A 19,032-nucleotide genomic window follows, 5' to 3' on the forward strand; every position below is an offset into this window, starting at 1 on the left:
ATATTGGAATGCCTGTATTCATCTGTCTACATGAAGTCTCTAAATGAACCCAGTCATGAGTTTTATCTCTTCAAATGCTACTTCTTTGTCAGAAATTCCCGAATTTATCCGGGCACAGCAGTGCAAGCTTGTAATCCCAGCACTTTGAGGGTCTGAGGAAAGAGAATCCTAAATTCGAATCCCCCCTCGGCAGTTTAGCTCGACCTTGTCCAGAAAAGGAAAAAAATAAATAAAAAGGCTAGGATGTAGGTTGGTGTGAAGGCCCTGGGTTCAGTCTCCTCTATCAAGAAAATAACAAAACCAACCCTCTCGTATTTGTTTCTAGTTCTGGCATGTCTATTTATTTCTACTTGATTTTTTTAACAAGCGTCATTTTCACTGTTTTTACAGTATTTCCTACTGAATAGCTGTATATTAAAAGTATACTCTGTCGCTAGTATAACAGCGTTGTTATACTTTTATAGATTCGATACACATAATACGAGTTGCCCTCAGTTTCACTATTTTGGTTGTGGATAAAATTACAAGATTTCAGATTGTGGATTAGCGAAGAGATAGGGCTAGTTAGATGGAGACCAGTTTAATAAATTGGCTAAGGGAATTTAGGAGAAGAGTTTTCAGGCTCTGACATTCTGTTAGGCTCTGGGGATTCAGGAATGAATATAACTAACATAGTTGCTGCCCTTTAGGAGCCTAAAACACAGATGCGTAAGTCCATAATGGCAATGTAATGACCTGGTTAATAATAAAGAGTTAGGCACTCCGGGTTGCCAGGGCTTTAAAAAGGGGATGCTACTAGAATGAAGACAAATGGATGTTTCTGCCAGGAAGCTAAGGTAGGAGGTGGAAACACATTTGGAGTGTTGCAGGTAGCGTTTAAATTGGTAGTAAGAAATCATTCATACATGCTTTAATTTCCTGATTAGAAACAACTAAGGCTCAGATTCTATAACTATATTGTGAATACTGTAGTCATTAGTCACATGTGACTATTCAAATTTAAGTTAATTAAAATTTAAAACTCAAGGGGCCGGGGATGTAGCTCAGTGGCATAAGCACTTGCCTGGCAAGCCTGAGGTCATGAGTTCGATTCCTGGTACCAAAAAAAAAAAAAAAAATTAAAACCCAGTTTCCCAGTTATACTCGCTACATTTCAGGTGCTTAATAATGTATCTGACAGAATAGAGAACAGAATCGCCAAAAGTTCCGTTGCACAGGATTATGAGAATTCAGTGGAAGCAAGACATCGCCCAGAGCCAGAGCAGGTGTGGCACATCTCCGTGGTATTTCCCTTAACTTTGGGTTCCTGTAGAGTGTATAACTGCTGTAATACAGACAACGCAGGAAGGGCCCTGTTAGAGGCAAAAGGGAAAACTAATTCTTGCCTTAACTATTGTCTTTTATTCTAATAGAAGTCAGATTTACAGTCTAGCAGTACGTGTGTCTGTTTGAAAGATATTTAGGCCCATAGCAGTGTCCTGAATCTTGAGCCAAATTTAGCTTAAGCAAGACTATACCCTCAGGAGGGCTTGAGAAAGCAGTCATTTCCGGGATGACCTTTAATAAAATCTGTTTACTGCTTTATGCGTTTGGGGAAAGCCTGTGTTCCTGACTCATTCTTAGGAGGTGGAACAATGTATGATATATAGAGAGGCTTGCGATAGAATGGCAGGTTCAGCCCCTACCAATCATGGGGAATAGGAAAAAGAGAAGCCTAGTTGAGGTGTCTGTTTATTTTAATATGTGCTACAAGTTTATATTAATGTGAGTTTTATGAATTATCCTAAAGTTTCTATTTTAGTGGGTGCGGCCATAACGAAATACCATAGACGGATGAGACGATAAAAATTTCTCATAGCTCTGGAGTCTAGGAAGTCTAAAATCAAAGTGCCAGCAGATTTGGGTCTAGCTAAGGTCATTCCTCCGGTTTGTAAGTGGCTGCCTTCTCTTTGTGTTCTGAATACGTGAATTTTTAAGAGACAAAGACGTTTAGTCCATAGATGTATATTTTATTTGATGTATTTGCTCTCTATGTGCTTATCTCATAGTAAGTTCTTCCTCTTCAAAGTTTGGCTGGTTTTATTACATATTTTCAGTTGTTATTAAACAAATAGTCTTTGTAAATCAAATTTCATAATAATTCTCATTACCAAGGAAAGAGAAAAAAGAGAAATGTCACTGGAAAGGGGCCAAAAGGTGGTTTAATTGTATGGGTGGGTATAGAAAATCGGTATTCATTTTATTATTTGTCCAGCTTTCCTCACCATCCAGTTTAAGAAGGAACATTACCAGTCCCTTGGATATACTGTGCTGGCAAACATACAATGTACATTCAATTTTGTGCCTTTATATTTTATAATATAAAAATAAATTCACTTGAATTATTCAACAATAATTAAAATCAGTTCATATTTCCTCTTTCCCCCTACTAACTAGGTATTATGAAAACTTACTTTATGTAAAATAAGTTTGCTTTACATGTAAAAATGCTGCTATATAAGCATAAACATGTCTGTTATTTTTCTCTAAATGTGTCAAAAAGTTATAATTGTGTTCATTATTTCAAAAAATTAAGACATACCAAAAAGAACCTCAAATGGGTCAATTCATGGTACATGAGATGTGGGGAAAAGTATAAAGAGCTAAACCTTGGCCAGTGACATGAGGCAGAGACAGGAGGGTAGGGGGATAAAAAGAGAGCTGTTGAGTGAAAGAAGTAACATACTGAAGTGAAGATTAAAAGTATCAAAAGAAAAAAAATGATAGCAAATGTAGTACAGATCCAATTGGCTTTTATTTGTAATTCAAGAATCTGGGCAGCCTGTGTTCTACCAAATAGAACGAGAACTCCCAAATAATGGCAGAGAGTGGGTTTTGCAAGGTGGGAACAAGGAAACAGAACCATAGGTGGGGAGAAAAAGCAGATTGATTAATGTCAGGTTAATTTTTTAAAGGGTTTAAGTGGAGGAGTCTTAGCCCTATTACACTGACTCAAGTAGACTAGAATCTCCTGTTTCCAGCTCTGTTTTAGGATCTGTCTGTTTCTGTAAAGTTTCAGTAGTATAAGTGCCCTTTTTGGTTTGGTCTGATAATTAGGGCACAGTATAGGGCAATGGTGGCTATGAACTTACGGCATACATGCTATAGCAGGCTGTTTAGTATCATTGAAAGCTCTAAAAGGTTCACCATTATTGGATAGGAGCTCAAAACAATGGCGTCCTTTTTGCTTAGTAAGGGGGAGGGAAAAAAACCTCACTTATTGTATTAATTGGCATTACATATTTTATACTTTAGCTAAACTACTTGTTGTTGCTCAAACATACCCTTCAGTTTTCTGCATCCATGTTTTATGTGTACTTTTTCCTCAGCTAAAGTCTCATCCTTTCTGCCTCTTAAAATCCATTCCACCAGGCTTTTTTCATGTACCAGGTGTGGTGGTACACACCTGTAATTCCAGCACTTTGAGAGACTAAGGCAGGTTGATTGAAAGTTTTGAGTCCAGTTTGGGCAATTTAGCAAGATCTTGTCTCAGAATGAAAAAAATGTGAAAAGGGTTGGGGATATAGCTCATTGCAAAGGTTCTAGGTTAATCTCTAATATTAAAAAAAAGAAAAGTGGAGATTTCTGTATATCCTCAATCTCAATTTTCCAATACACTTCTCTGACATACTATTATCTTACCTAATTGGGGCAGATTGTATAGACCCCTAGCAATACTATTACATATGAAAGCAATGTATTAATACTTTAGAGTACCAGAAATAATAAAACATGAAATGTGAAACAGTATCACAGAAAACTTGTAGCCCCCCCGAATATATCTGAGAAAGAAGCTAAGTTTGAGAAACACAACCCTAAAGGATTCCTTGTATGGCTCACACACTTTAAAAATGTAAGAATTTCTTACCATGAAGTTTAATTGTGTGTTCTAGAACTGCAAGATTAAGTTAATTTCCTTCTGTAGTCTCCAGTGAGGACAGTTAGCATTTTAATGCTTAAAGGTTTTAAAAATAATCACATTATATTTATTTCAAAAATATGAATATAAATTGTTTTTCATTCACATGACTGTAATAAACTTTGTTACTACAATTATTAGTAGTACACAATTGAACAAAACCAATATATTACAAATTTAGTTAAATAATTTTTAAGCATTGAAAGTAAAATTATAATGGAAGTATATCCTTCTTCACTCCATTAATTCATATATCTGGATGTATGTTTAGAATGAGACTGGGTTCAGTGTCACACTTATTCCTGTTTTTGAGTTATAAACGTAAGTGTTTGGAAACCTTATTGCTTTAAGAAGGTGGGAGTGTTTTTTTAACTCTTCCATGTCATTTACAAAACAAAACAAAATCACATGGTGACCTATCATCAAAAATTTTTTTCAGTGATCTGTGAAATGGTAATTCACTTAAGATCCCCTTCAATTTTGCTGAAAACAAAGTATTGAAAAACATCTGACTTGCATAAGTATTTATTATCCATTAGTGCTCTAAAGCTTTGCTAAAATTTGCCCAAAATCATAAATTGCTCTTTCATTTAGAGTTCCCATAATTACTTCAAAATGCTCTGAAAATGCTAAGAAAAATGGAAAGTATTATTTTAATACACCTTTCCTAAACAGTTTTTAAATGAAAGATGCTTTCATGTTATCATATGTATTAAATGTGTTGGTGTCAAAACTTTTAGGTGGCCTGTTTGCTTATGGAATTATCAGTTTGGGTTAAAATATTGTCATATAATATAACTTGTGAAAATTGCCAGTCAAGTAAGAATGATGTATATTGTATCAGAAAAAAGTATACCTGCATTTTTAAATTAAACCAATATATTAATAGTCATTTTTAGGAATATTTTAAAAACTATTTAAACAATAAAATCAAGCTTAAAATGATACAAAGAAAAATCAACTTAAAATTGTGATAATGCTATTTCTCATTGCTTTATTTAATAGTAAAGTGATAAATGGTTTCTAGAGTGAGAAATATTATTTTAAAATATGGTATTCCTTTAGTTCATCAGGATCAATCCCAAAAAGACACTGAGCTTCTGGGAATTTGAGCATTACATATACAAATAAGAAATGCATTGGTTTTGTTAGATTGACTCCTCCCCTCCCTTCCCTTCCTTTCTGTAGTACTGGAGATTGAATCCAGGGCCTTCACTGAGCTACATCCCAGCTTTTTAAAAATTTTTAAATTTGGAAATGGTCTCACTAAGTTGTGAAGCCTGGACTCAAACTTGTGATCCTCCTGTCTCAGCTTCCTAGAATTTTGGGATTTATAAATTGAACTACCTCAGAATGATACTTTTCCTTGCATTCAATGAAGAAGAAAGTATGAATTGCTAAAAATGAGTAAGTTTAGTGATAAGCATATACTTTTTTTTAAACAAGAAGTAGAAAATCAAAAAATGTCTAAGTTCAGGATTAACCATAATTTGAGTAAATCTTTCATTATGTAATTTGCATTAAAATATATGTGACTTGCTAATGATTGGTTGTGGAATGCCTGTATATCTGGGAAGGCATTCTGGCTCTCCCTGTTCCCCGTCTTTTTCTGAGCAAAACAGTTTGTTCTTTTTTTTTAATGTAGAGTGAGTGTGCATTATTCCCAAAGCCTACGTTCTTGCGGTCATACCAGTCACCCTGAGCATTTACCCAAAGTTCATTTCATTATCCCCCGAAGACAAATTTTCTATTAGCTGCTAAGAGAAAGAGGCTTTCTGTTGTTATGCCTAAAATTCCATAATCTGTGCCTTTGATTTTCAGTGAATTTTACAAGGGAGAGTTTTTGAACCAGAACATTTCCTGCTATCCCCACAACAGGACAGGACTTTCCCATACTCCAAGAAGGCCAGTAGCATATAAGCTCCTATAGCCTCATGCAGTAGAAACACCAAATCAATTACTTATTTGGAAATTCATGGGCCTTGTTCTCTTTCTAATGAGTTGCTCTTGTAAATTAGATTATGGAACACATTAGCACTGATTATAAATTAGCTTTCACGGTAATATAATAATTGCAGCAGTGGATTTTTGGTCAGGTGAGCATATCCGTGTATTTCCAGTTATGATGATTATAAGGTTGTCTGTATACTCTGCCCTCTTGGAGAACTGTTTTTGGTAATAACTAATACCAAGTAGCACAGTATGTCCTTGCAGTTTTATTGTGAGTTTGAATCTCCAGATGGTTTCTGAATTTGCTGTAAATATTTGGTTTGTTAAGGCAACAAACAATAGAACATTAAACCATTATGCTCAACTTGGGGATACTGCTAACATTTTTTTTTTTTTCTTGGCTCAGCTCAGCATTACTTAGGTAATGTTTATTTCAAATTGAAGAAAATATTTTAAATACTATTAAAGGAGCATAAAAGTTTAGATCCCTAGAATAGAAAGTTGATTTTTGGGATCCTAGGAGCTCATAAGATAATTTGCCCTTTTTAAGGAGGGAGTTGGCTAAGGTAGGAGGATCACTGTGAGTATAAGGCCACCTGGGTTACATAGTGAGTTCAAGACCAGCCTGAACTACATAGTATATGTGACCTTGTGTTGAAAAAACAAAAACATAAAATAAAAAATTGAAATTTTTTTCTGTAGCTTACATAGAATTGGTATGTATCAATTTAAGATCATTCATTTTAATGTTTAATGCAGTAAAGTTAAGCTTTTATGTAACAATTTTTTAATCTTTCATTGAAAGTATTAAAGTAATATTTAGAAAGTAATGTGAAGATGCCTTTGCTGTTGGTCTAATTAGGTGCATTTTTAGAAAAACATGCATATGCTTTATCATAGCATCCATGTAATTAATATGTAGCAATGTTAGATAATAGAATATGAGTAAAGATAGGGTCATTTAAATAGCAAGATTGAATTCTGAAATAATTCAGAGATAAAATTATTAATATTTTTAAAATGAAAGACTCCAAAGCTAAATAGTTGACATAGCTAAAAATAAGTTTGGCTTTATAGCCTTTTTTAAACATAAGAATAATGTTAGGGCTCTTGGAAATTATTTGATTGGTTGAGATGATGTGCAGAACATTTTTGAAAACATTCTCAAGTAATTTCTAAAATGAATATGTAGTATTTTAAAAATGATTATCACATTCACATCAGTGAGTCTTAAACCAATTCCAAAATCAAAATTTAGTTATGGCAAAAAGAAGAGTGCTTATATTTAATTTAAATTGTAACCAAATCAAGAACTACTTTATTACTATATTTATTATTTTATACATACACAATTTACATGCATCCCAAAATATTTAATTACCATATATATAAATATGTAACACTTCACAGATTTACATGTCATCTTTGTGCAGAGGCTATGCCAATCTTCTAAGTATTGTTTCATCTTTTGTAAATGTGCTACTGAAGCAAGTACAATTATAAAATATATTTAACCAGAATTTTCAGGTATATTTTAACAGGAATAAGATTTTAGTTGGGTCACCTTCATATAATCAAGTTGCTGTGAATGGTCAAGAAATTATGTTGAGGGTAGTCAGTTGGTAGGTCCTCTTTTTAAAACATAAGGTAAGAGAAAACCTTTATCAGGATTCTTTTTGATAAATACATATTTCTGGGGATATGTGCTGCCTAACTGAGTATTTCCCTTTAAGTGGAAAGAGTAGAATTTGTTGGTTTTAACTGGACTACTTAGCTCTGTGCCTTTGATTCTGTTTCTTGGTATCTGTAAGACTTAGTTTACACTAGAGGTCACAGAGTGACCATAAAGTCAGGAAATAAATGTGGCAATTACATTCCCATAGAGATCCACTTAAATCAAGAGATGCCCTAGATGTTCATAAGCACTGTTTCTAAGAACAAATCTTTGTAAATAACTCACATGTCCAGAATGAATAATTACATTAAACACGAATGGATCATAGTAATTCCTCATATGAAGGAATATTAAAAAATATGTGGAGTGAAAACAAATTATACCAGAATAAATACAATGTGATCTTATTTTTATAAAAATTAAAAGTGTATAAATGCTATGATTTGGATATAGTTTGACTCAAAAAAGAGAGCACTGAAAGTCTGGTTCCCAATGTAACAGTATTGAAAGTTGGTGGACCTTTAAGAGGTGAGACCTAGCTGGCAGGTCATTAGGTCATGGGGGACCTACCCTCATATGGGATTAATGCTTATCTCTGGAGTGGGTTAGGTCCCAAGAGACTGGATTAATTATCTTGAGAGCAGATTGTTAGGCAGTGAGGCCATCCCATGTGTTTGGCCCATGTGTATTTGAAGTGATAAATTTTGAAGTCATGAAAGATCAAAACCCCTAAAGTCTAAAATCTCAAAAGATCAAAATTCTAAAAATATAGTGGTTCTGGAAAAAATAATTAAAAATTTGAGACATTTATTTACATTTAAAGGGAATTATTTGAGGAACAAAACCACAAAAAATGCTCCATTGGCCACATTACATAACATAATGGACAATAATAACATACATACTTTTTGCAAACATAAGCACCCTGGAGTACTAACAAAATCAGGTGTTAGTAACAGTGAGCAGATGAAAGTAAAATATATAAATGTGTAATTGTGTGCACCCAGCTTTATAAGTGTTTCCATGTGAAATAATGTGATGTACAACCTAAGTCACTTGACAAGATCAACCAGACTGGAAACCGCAGTGGGTCCCTATTCTTGAAGTTTTAAAGAGCTGAGAGCTCTAGAAATTTTACCTTTCACAAATGCAGATGTACCAAAAGGACATCTCTTTTCTTTATTGAGGAAGATTAAACATTTTATCTACATGTGCAGTGCTTACAAATTCCAAATTGTTATGTTACATTCTTGTGGAGTCAAATTTGCAAGACATGCATAAAAAGTATTAGGCCTCTTTAAAAGTGTTTACACAATTTATATATATTTCAGAAATGATGCAGATGAAATACATAGCATAGCAAATTGTAAAAAATAATACCAGCGTCTTAGTAGTATGATACATTGCATATTTCCAAAAATGATTCACATTTATTTATAAAATTAGTTAATTGGAGAGTCTAGTAGGTAGTTGAGGATTGTTATGAGGGATAAAATGAAAAATGCAAAGGTGATCTGTGTTCACTGTATTAATTGTAATCCAGAGGAAAGAGAAGAGAGTGGGTGCAGTCATACAATAAATGTGTTGTTACAACCTGTGATGAATACCATAAAGAATAATTTAAGGTTGTAGAAGGATTGTAAAATTGAAGAACTGACCTGTATGTTAATGTATTGGCCACTGTTTTCGGGATTCCAAATATATGTACAGTAGGCCAATTGAAATCATCCCACAGCTTATTGATTCTCTGTTTATATTTTAAATTCTCTTTTATTTCTGCATTTCATTTTGCAAAGTTTCTATTCCTCTGTCTTCAACGCCACTAACCTTTTCTTTTACAACATCAAATAAGCTGTTAATTCCATCCAGTGTATTTTTCACCTTACATATTGTAGTTTTTATCTGTAGGAGTTTGACTTGGGTTTTTAAATGTGACTTTTATGTCTACTACATGTTAAAAACATATTGAATGCAGTTATAGTAATTGCTTTTAAGATTTATTAGGCAGGATCTGGGAATAATTCTCTACACCTGAACAAAGGCTTTTCTGTATCCTCCACCTCTGTGACCGTGAATTGTGAAGTTTTTTTGTTGGGCTGGAGGGAACAGGTACTATTCTCAGCCGTATATGAGTGCTAAACACTGTTAGGTGTAAACGTTTCTGACTATTCTTTCTTGGGCTTCCTGCATTTTCATATTTGTGTTCTGTGAGTGCACAGCTGAGGAATTCTCAGGAGCAATAATCTGAAGTTCTATATAGAACTCCCTCCTCTCTATAACTCCCTCTTTTCCAGAAGATTCTAACAACTTTGTCTTCCCCAGTCTTTCCTTTCTCTATTCTCAACTCATATTGTCTGCTCAGCTCTTTCTGGTTCACCCTTCCCTGCACTGAATCTGCCCTCTTCTAACATAGCTGCATATACAAGAATACTCTTTTTTTACATGCTTAGTATTTTTTTAAAAATCCCTTTATTTTGAAATAATTTCAAATTTACTGAAGAGTTGTAGGAACAGTAAAAATATCTAAAACCTCTCAGATTTACCAGTTGTTAACATCCTATTGCATTTGTTTAATCACACATGTTGTCACCACTAAACCCTCCCATATCGCATATTTTTTCTGAACCATTTAAATTGCACATATATGTCTGTAAACCCATCAATTTTATTTATTTATTTATTTTCCTATGCTGAGATTGAACTTTTGTACACTAGGCAAATGCTTTACCACTGAGCTACATCCTCAGTCCTTAAATATATCCTTCAATTCATATTTTCCAAGATCAGGGCCATTCTTTTATATAACCATTAAACAGTTATAAAGTCAGAAATTTTGACATTTTTGATACATACTGTTGTCTTATATACTCTCGTGTTCACAATCTGCCAATTTTCTGAAAAATGTTCCATATATAACATTCATTCCCCTATACAGGATCAGGTATTTCTCTTAGTAAGAGCAGAATTGATAGGCCATTCTTTAATGTCTGAAAGCTAGAGTTCTGGGTTATCTAACTGTCCTTCTCAGTTAAGCAATTCACAGACCTTATTTTAGTGTTCCATAAGTAATCTTAGGTAACTTCTTTTTAAATTGTTTCTGCTTTTCTTCTTGCTCTTAACTGTCTTGCACATCCAGTGTTCCTTAGAAAGGCAGAATTAGATAGGCCTAGAAGGTCATCCCTGCTGTTGTGTGGACAGTGCTTTCCCTGCCACATTTCTCATATTTGCTAGAAATCCCAAGACCATATCAGGTGCCCATTCCTAGCTTACTCAGGTATCTATATGGGGCTCAGTTTGAGACAATCATGTTGATCAGAAGCATATTATTCTCTTTCATGGAGTAGTTGTATTAGGACTGGTACAGAGGGCACTCCAAGTGGCTACTGGGGTGATACGTATGTACATCCTGTTTTTCTGTAGGCAACATCAAGTGATTTACTTACTGAGTTATTTTCAAATACTAATTTTGTGATATTTAAATTTATTTTAAGTAATGATAATGTTGACAATTGGTATAAAACCAGAACAAGGATTTTCAGTAGCTTAATACCTTACGTTATTCAATAACATTATTATGAAGACATAGCTGTTAAGTTTGTTGTATTAATTTGGTCTGGTTAAGAGGTATAAATATAACTATATTTTCTTTCTGTATTTCCGTTAGTACAGCATTATTTAATGTTTTCCTTAAAAGAGCTTTTCAGCAGTTCTGTGTATCTGTGTAGATTGTTTGAGGTTAACATTTTCCAGAAGCCAAAGCTTAGACTTTTCACAATGTGCAGTCTGCCTTTGAAAATTTCCTGCATTGGGTATTACTTGTTTGTGTTCCTGTTATTTAATATGAGTGAAATATTAATAGCTAATTATTTAAAGTGCAGCATTTAAATTAAGTCCATATATAATTAAAAAATTTAAATACATTAACATTTCACAACGTTGTCTGTGATTGGGATTAGAACTGTTTGTACTTGCTGTTCAAATACTTGCTTAATATTTGATATTTGGATAAAATACTAGTTTTCATATCAAGTATATTTGTTTAAAACTTTAGAAGAGAATAGACTGGGGAGCTTGAAAAAAATATATTTAACAAAATTATTTGATTGTTTTCAGATATTAAAAGTAAAGAGCAGACTTTGGTACTCTCAATCTTTCATGACTATTAGATTTTACAGGGGTGCATCCTTTAATGATGTGTTACTTTCCTGTTATACATAAAACATTTACTTTCTGGGTCATGTTTGAAATTGGATAAAGGAAGGGAGGAGTGAGATGAGATGCCCTCTCAGTTTTTTTCTAGAGAATATGAAACTATTCCATTTCCTTAGGCAGACTTTCCTAAATGATAAACTTTATTTCACAAGAGGAAACACATCTTTATTTTGAAGCACAATACTTTTCTTGTACATGTGTGAATTGTTAAGAGTGTTGACATTTTTTAAAAAGCTGTCTGACTGAACCTGCTATTTACAACAAGTCCAGGCCAGCCAGCACTACTTTGGGAAGGTGATACAGAAGTTAGTGAAGTTAAAACTACTGTATGGCAAGATTACTCTAGAGACATAAAGTCTGGGTTTTGACTTCAGGAAATATCACTTTGGAATTACTCTCTAGGTAGAATGAAAAATAAAAATTTAAAATATGCATCTGAAATTAATTAAGTTACTGTACTGACTAGAACTCACCGCCAAGATAATTTTTAAAAAACATTTTGATTGCTATTATTTGAAATTAAGAATGTTTGAAACTGAATTTCGAACTGTGAGGGAAGACTAAAGGAACATGGCCTTTTTTGGCTATGAAAATATGATTGCATTATTATAGGTTGATTATGAGAATGCTACTAACAAATAGATATTTAACCTATATGTAATATTATGATATAATAAGAAATACTTAGTTTGTGTTCTTCATTCCTGATACACAGCTTTCTAAACCCTTGAAATTTTCAAAATGCTATGTCTTTTTGTATAATAGTGAGATGAGTGGGCTGGATAGCTTCCTGGATATCCTCAGCATTGGGGGACTGGTTGCCACAGGAAATTAGCATATCATTAGAGCACTTCTGTGAATCTGTGTAGACTGTTTGAAATTAACAGAAGTGTACCAACCTTTAGGGAGTGAAGAGGAGCTGAAGGTTGCTCACTCATGGCCAGTAACATAATCATTCATACCTACATAATGAAGCCTCTAAAAACTATAAGGGACAGAGCTTATGGATAGGTTCCTGGAGGATGGTGCTTTATATCCATAATAAGCATGGAAATTTTGTGCCCCTTCCCACATGCCTTGTACTGTGTATCTCTTCCAACTGAACTATTCATCTATATCTTTATAGTAAATGCATTAAAAGTAAGTAAAGTATTCTCTGAGTTCTCTGAATCCCTCCAGAAAATTATTTGAACCCACTGTTGGCATTGTGGCAACCTTAATTTATAGTTGCTGCATCAGAAGCATGGGTCAGAAGTACAAGGGGAGAAGAGGGTAGACTTTTGTGGTCCAAACCCTTAACCTGTGGAGTCTGGTGCTGTCTGAAGAGTGATAGGGTCAAATTGGGTTAAATTACAGCACCCCTAATTGGTACTGTATTAGTCTTTTTTCTTATCACTGGGACAGTGTGCCTGACATCCACAACTTAAGAAGTTCATTTTGGCTCATAGAATTGGAGGGTTCAGTCCATGGTTACCTGGCTCAAAGGCACAACATCATGGCAGAGGGGCATGGCAGAGGAAAAGCGTTTGCCTCATGGCTGCCCAAAGCAAAGAGTAGGGAGGAGTAGGCACAGTGACCATGTCCAGTCAGGCTCCATCTCCTAGTAGTACATTCATCTATGAACTCATAGATTAATCCACTGATGAGTATAGCACTTCATGACACAGTAACCTTCTGAAAACCCTCTCTGAATGTGTTAGACTTTTGGGGTTTATTTTAGATTGAAATCATAACACTATTGCTAGAGAATTGCTTACTGTCTGTGGAGAAACCACCAGACATCTGGTATCAGAAGTGCTGCACTGACTGGTGTGTGAATAGAAAAAAATGATTCAGTTTGTCGAATCTCTATACTATGTCTAATTGAAAAGTTAAAATATTTAACCGTGTGCCTCTAAAATTAAACTCTTGATGCCAGATTATGAATTCTGCCCCTCATTGTAATATACAACCGAGGGAAGAATTAAAATTCAGAAATTGGCCTAGGATTTAGTTATTCTCTGTATTCTTATTCCTAAATGATAGAAATGATTACTCATTTAAATATTAGGGTGGTTGCTATTTTTATGCTATCTATGATATGGTATCTGTGATATGCTATGTATATACTGAAGTCTATATATTATATATATGTAGCATAAATCTATATATGCTGTATAATAATTTATAATAGTATGTTATATACATACATATAGAAAGAGTAGAGAAAAATACATTTCTAGACTATTTCCATTTTGTAATACAGACAACTAATTATCATATGAGTAATCCTGTGTATTTATCTACAGTATTAATTTTCTAGGCTGCCCATCTTTGCCACATTTTCAAAGTTGTATTATACAATTATTATTGGTTACAGCAATTGTATGTTTTATCTTTTTGTCTTAGCCCTCTGTCATTGTGAACTATTGTTACAGGATCAACCTAAAAAGTGAATATGATTGTGATTTTCACATAAAATGAACATGCATCAATTACTTTATTTAACTCATTAATTAATGATATGATTGCAGTTGAAGTACCATGCATTTATAATGAAAGAATGCTGAAATGAATGCAAAACTGGCAAAACTGATGAATATCCACTGGACAATAATTGTCTGCCTTCATAGGACACAATTTCAATTTTTGTGGACAGGAATCATTTGTATTGCTATAAATTTCGTACAAGTTAACTTCTCTCCTTATACTACTATAAAATAACCTATCAATTAAAAACAATCCAAATGCCCATCAACTGAAGAGTGGATAAAAAAGATGTGGTCTTTTTATTCAGTGGAATGCTACTCAGCCATAAAGAAGGATAACTTGAGACACAGGTAAATGGATGTGATTTGAGACCAAATTCATAAGTGACATAAATCAGACTCACATGTGTAAACATCATATTGTTTCCCTGGTGTGAGAAACGGAAAGAGTAAGGACCAAAATGTACAATAGATATTGTGAGGTGGGAAGAAACTATTCAAAAGGAAAGAGGAACTGGTGTGGTAAGGGGGAAAGGAAAGAAGGGAAAGAAAAATACAAGTGAATTATACTACCGGTTTCTCTTAGGGCATTGAAAACAAAGGTTTTGTTAATATTGTTGTGAGAATTTTTTATGCCCATATCTTGTACTCGAAGTGACTACTTTGAGGATAACAATACAATGTATTAACTGTTATTCTCCTATTGTTTTGTTATGAAATTTTATTTTTTCCATAAAATAAAAAATAAAAATAAAAACAAATGGAAAAACAAGCCAAAATACCCATTAAATTCTGTTCATTCACATATTTTCCCCATTGTTCAGTACTGGTAACTGGTAATGTATAGTAGCTTGATTTTAGTAGCTGCAGGAGAGAAACAGTTTCCTGTGTACTTGAGTATTTTAATGTAGCCATGTTAATTTTATGAAGGCAGGAACCATAAATTGCAGGAATCTGTAAATGAATAAAATTATGTTTTGTGTATAACTGCAAAATTTGGTTAAACCTGTGTGGTCATTCAGAAAGTAGAAGAAAATAGTGGTTTTGTAAGTCTGATCTTATTATAATTGTAATGGGTGAGCCAGTTATGATCAATTCTGGAAAGTTTTATGTGTATATAGCAGAAGTCTGTATACACTACCTAGATCATACAGCATACATAGACTTTTACTACTAAAGTGACCTTTTCCTGTCTCATTTGAGTTTTGTATATCAGATTTTAAATTGAGTATAACTTTTAACTAAAAAAAATTAGATACCCAGAACCAACAAATAAGCAAGGTGACATTTTTATGAAATGTTCATATTTTAAAATTGTACTCTGATGCTTGCTCTCTTACCAAATAACTTATACTTTCCATTTTATAATTAATAATAACATATTAGAAATAACTTTCAGCATGTCCTGCTTACAGGAAGGGCCAGGGGAAGACAATGTATGGTTAAGTAGCTTTACCTACCTACTCCTACTCCTGTGAGCCCATCAAATAGTCCCACCTGGGCAAATGACTATTAAATGAATGGTAGATGTTAGACTAAATCAAGCAGGTGGGTGGGGGGTAGCTGAAAGTCCAGGAGTAAGGAGATTGGATGTGATTTTATGCATAAAGTTGAAGGCAGCAGTTAACTTTAAAGAATTACACATTTATTTGAATGACTAGATATTCAAACATAAGATAATTTTTAAATGGTAGACAATACCAGGATGTTTTGAAAATACTGAGATAATGCAGAAAACTATTGGCAAATTATAATAGTTAACACGAGTGCTTACTGTATCAAACAGTATGTTAAGTTTGTTACATGCATTAACACATTTATTAGGGAGAATTTATAGGGTAGTTGCTCTAAATATTTCCATTGTACACATGAAGAAAGTGAGTCATGGTGCTGAATAATAATAAACAATTTACCTAAGATGGAATTATAAGTAGCAGAGCCAGGATTTGAACCCAGTATGTCTGACTTCAGAGATTGCATTCCTTCTGTTATATTATACCCCTTCAGAAGAATGCAGCCCAAATTAAGCTTAGCCTTTCTTTTGCTCTCATAGCCCCTCTTTCAGTGTATCTAACTGCAAAATGAGAGCTTACATCTTAGATTAAGAAAGTCAAGGGAAAAGTTGGTGAGATGAAAGTTGAGGCAAAGAGAAGAAAAATCAGGCTAATCTTTCTTTGGTGGGGAGAGTCATAAACACCAGGTTCATAAAACATTCTGTACATTTTTATCCTCAGTCACTTCCGTTGAGGATACATAATTATGTTTTTAGATTTTTTCTTAAAAATAAGAACCATTTTCTGAGTTAAAAATTTAACTTTATTGCAATGTATAAAGCAGATAAAGTAGTATTTTACTTACAGATGTTTTTGTAATTTTGTATTTATAAAGTCAGTGAGATTAATCATGCTTTGATAGAAGCAAAATTTGAAACTGGGTGTTGTAGATGACTGCTGGTGATGCTCATCTCAGCATTCCATTGTTACCATAGTTTATCTTAGTTATTCAGTACTGAGATAAGAGGTGAAAATGACCCTTGTAACAGAGGAGTAGGGCATCATTCAATCAATCCTCACCTCTTTTCTTGGTATATCTTCCCTGATTATAAGACAAGCAGAGTCAGGTGTGTGTGTGTGTGTGTGAGTGTGTATGTGTGTGTGTTGCACACTGGGGCTCAAACCCAGGGCCTCATACATGCTAAATAGGTACTGTACCACTGAGCTACACGTCCAGCCCCTGAGAGGTTTTTGATCTGCACATTAGGGATACTTACTTTGCTATAGTTGGATAACTTACATGCAGGACCTCTAACTAAACTGAAAATAGCTTGCTAGCCCGTCTACCATGGAAGTGGAAGTGGGGAGTTTCTGGGGGACAGTAGCCATCTATATACTGTTAATTTTTTTATAAACTGGGTTTTTGCTTCTGCTTATTAGGGACAGCTCACTCTCTTACTTATCTGAGTTAGCAAAAAAAAAGAAAATATTTGTAATTAGGAAATTGGGTGCAGGCTCTCAGCACCGAAGATGAAGAAAGAAGAAAGCTAGACATTTCAGTATCAGGTAGGAAGCACTTGTAATATTTGCGTCCCCCCATTTTGTTTTGACATAGGATATTGCTATCTTTTCTTTTGTGTTGGTGACTGTATAGCTCTAGTTAGATCTACTGTATGTGAAATAATGTATAACATATAGGAAGCATAAAGGAAGAAAGTTTAATACAAGTGGATCTGTTCCCTAGATTAAGAAATAGAATGTTCCCAATACTTTTCAAACCATTTATAGATCCTTTCCCAATTGTATTCTGCTTCCCCATTGGAGATAATCATTGTACTGAGTTTTGAGATAAGCATTTTCTTGTTTTTCTTTATAGATTTCTCATTAGAATGTAAATAATGTGCTTAGGGTTGATAACTGGAGTTTGATATAAATGAAATCACAAGCATTCTGCAGCGTGTTTGTTCAACATAGTTTTGGAGAGTCATGTGTTTTTGTCTACTTTGTACTTCATTTGTTCTCCATTGTCCTTATTAATGTACTTCAGCTTGTTTGCAGTTTTTCACTATTTCAAACAGTACTACTATTTACAGTTTTACGTATGTCTTCTGTTACAAATGAGAGGCTGTCATGGAGTTTTTAAAGTTCTTGAGAGAAGGAATTTATTCAGTTTTAGTATTTAGGCTTTATACTCAAAGATATTTTTCTTTTTTCTCATCTAAACCAATTATATGTAAGCTTATTTCCTTTTATTCTAGAGAGCGCAGTGCTTGATTGCCTGTGCTCAGAACGCCCAGCCTTTTCATATCTGTTCAATTTTGGACAAATTATTTAACCTCTCTAGCTTCTTCACTTGCAAACTACCTTGTATGGTAGGATCAATGAGTTAATATGTGTAAAGTGCCTGGAATATGTCAAACATTCAATAAATATTAGCTGTTATTATTCTTGTTCTATCATAATGAAAATGGAAAAAGTATCATTGTCTTTTATAGGAGTCCTGTTTATAAATTTAAATTCAGTATTCCTCTTCCTCTACTCTTTAAACCTGTTTAACAGAATTTTCATTCAAATCATGTTCAAATGAACTATATGAAATTTACTTATTCACTTATTTATTCAATGAACATGTAGTTACACCTGATACTGTGCAAGGCAAACAGTGGTCAACTAAACTAACACAGTATCTTCTGTTAAGAAACTTAAGAATCTAGTAAGGACAAAGACATAAATACACAGATATCAAATTTCATATTGGTTCTATGAAAGGGAAGAATATCTGCTATGAAGGGGAAAAGCAGAAGATGCTATTTTAAATGGAAATATTAGAGAAGGCCTCTTTTAGCAACTGATACTTAAGCTACAACAAAAGCTAAATTTGGGGAAGCATATTCCCTATAGCATGTGCCCAGCTCCTCCAGGGGGAAAGAGTCTGAAGGGTTGAGACTCCCCCCTCTCATAAAAGCCAGAGACTAGAGTTTGGTTAATAAAGCAGGAACTACGTGAAGTGGAGTTGGAGAGAATAACATAGTAGAAAATGAAATCTCCAGAGTGATGAGTGCTTTGAGCAGGGCATGGTGGCACACACCTGTAATCCCAGCTACTCTGAGCCTGAAATAGGAGAACCACAAGTTCACAGCTGGCCTAGGCAACTAGTGAGAATGTCTCAAAATTTTAAAAAGGTCTGGGGACATAGAGCATCCTGGGGTTCAATTTTTTATTTTTTATTTATTTATTTATTTATTTTTTTGGTTTTTCTCCGGTACCGGGAACCGA

At 33.9% G+C, this 19,032-nt stretch overlaps 1 protein-coding gene across 11 annotated transcripts in view; it reads left to right on the plus strand.

Moving 5' to 3' along the window:
- Wdpcp (WD repeat containing planar cell polarity effector) overlaps positions 1-19,032 on the plus strand; it is a 391,210-nt gene that overhangs the window by 1,480 nt on the left and 370,698 nt on the right. The gene's annotated exons all lie outside the window — the stretch shown is intronic.

The sequence above is a fragment of the Chinchilla lanigera genome, unplaced genomic scaffold (assembly GCF_000276665.1).
Source record: "Chinchilla lanigera isolate Chin_1 unplaced genomic scaffold, ChiLan1.0 scaffold00023, whole genome shotgun sequence".
NCBI classification, from domain to species: domain Eukaryota; kingdom Metazoa; phylum Chordata; class Mammalia; order Rodentia; family Chinchillidae; genus Chinchilla; species Chinchilla lanigera.